We start from the raw sequence: 1,852 nt of genomic DNA, 5'->3' as shown, positions 1-1,852 counted from the left end.
TGGCAGAGAAGGGGAAGTGATCCCAAGGGCAATTTGGTTTAGGAATGCAGTGTTCCCATCAGAGCATCCTTTCTGGCAGCAAGGCTTTCCTCAGAGAGTTCAGCAGGGTTTCCTGGGACTGTTTCGCACTCAGACCTGATTTTATGGAGCCTTGGAAGATATTGAGGTGGTTCCTTCAGACATGAACTCAGCAGGGCACAAACCCCAGGAATAAAAAAGGTTGAGGAGGTCTGAGGTTCATGTTTGTCCCAGCACTGCACAAGATGGGAAATTCCAAGTGTAGGCTGCCAATGTGTCCATCCCACTGATCCCACAGAGGGGTCCTGGCAGCACAAAGTTCACTCACTGAGGGTATTTCATTGTCGCAGTAGAGATGGATAAAGCGACACAAATAATGAGTAAAAAATATAGATAGATACAGATATATTATCTTATTRTGGGGTTGAGCTTTTTTWATTTATTTAGTAACAGGTGTATACTAACCATTTCCCCCCAGCCACTGCATCCAAATAATTCTTTGTGTTYATCTGCAGTGACATGGTGCTGTGATCTCATTATTAAAGGTTCTTATCAATGTTTGAGGCATGAATTATTTCAGTCTCTGACACATCTGAGGTTTGTTATTTCTGTGAATCAAAATGCTGCAGATCTGGGGAAAACCAGTTGGCTTTACTGAGAAGAGCTTAAGAGAAGAGCTGTGCTGAACCACGATGGAGTCACAAATCTCCTCCTGCCACTTCACTGCCCCCTCCTCAATCCAAGCCCTGTTTTAAGGAGCCTGACTGTTGTTGGCACATGATCAGGATTTCCAGATGCTCCAGGCTCAKCTGCAGCACACTGAACCTGTGGGAGATCTGGAGCCATTCCCTACCACGAGSATCAGCACCAGCACCATCTAGAAGACCTTGCAGGGAAAAGAGTCCAAGGAGAAAGAAAGAACGTTTCTTTTTTTGTTAAAAAAAAAGAAAATTTCGTTTTAAAAAAAATCAGTTTCAGATTTGCATTTGCACGTGGATAAAAAATTGCCTTAGAAAAGGCTAGTTCTGTATTGAGTCATGGCTGCAGTCCTGTTAGTTCATATCCTCAATAAATTTTCCCACAGAAGAACAACAAATGAGGGAGGAAAATACAGTTAATGCTGATGGTGTCATGTGTGGTGCTCCCTGCATGTTTCACAGATCTTGGCTGGATTCTCCATCCCCAGTTCTGTGTCTGTGAGAGGGTGTCACAGGAAATCMTCTCCTTYTCAGCACTCACAGATTTAGGATGTMATTCCTGCATGTTGGATGTGCTCTTGCTTCTGGCCCAAAGTCAGCTGTGCTGCAAAGCAACTCTCCATCGCCTGCATTTGCAATTAATTAAACTTCTGAGAGCATGGGCATCTAATGAGCCTGTGACAACATAGAAATAGCAGCCATGGACAGGCAAAGACCCACTGGGACATATCTCACCTTATTATTCATAGGACTGAGCTGTTTGAGTTTAGTTTCATGCATGAAAAGCTTTTGAGGAGTCYCATTATTGCACTGAATATAAATATATTCAGTAAATACAGAAAAACAGAGTTAAACTAGAAGCAAAGATCAGTGCCTGGTTTAAAAGTTAGAATTAATTTGACAATTAGAGCTGTGTTATTTACAGATACAAACAGAGGTTGAAGCTGAAGCTGGATCAGATCGTTTCTGGACCTGTTTGTAACTCAACCAATTCAAAAAGCCTGGTACTGTCCCAGTCCTCTGTGGTAGCAATTTTTGGGAAATCCCTACCTGCTGAGTAAAGAAGCCCTTTTTTCAGGTTGGTTGTCTGCTGCTTCATTGAATGGCACCAAGTTTATCAAGTGGTGTTTTTTCGG

This window comes from Malurus melanocephalus, unplaced genomic scaffold (genome assembly GCF_030028575.1).
Source record: "Malurus melanocephalus ecotype Western Australia unplaced genomic scaffold, MMel_1.1 scaffold_58, whole genome shotgun sequence".
NCBI classification, from domain to species: domain Eukaryota; kingdom Metazoa; phylum Chordata; class Aves; order Passeriformes; family Maluridae; genus Malurus; species Malurus melanocephalus.
The sequence above is the reverse complement of the archived record's forward strand: the minus strand, read 5'-3'. Positions refer to the sequence as shown.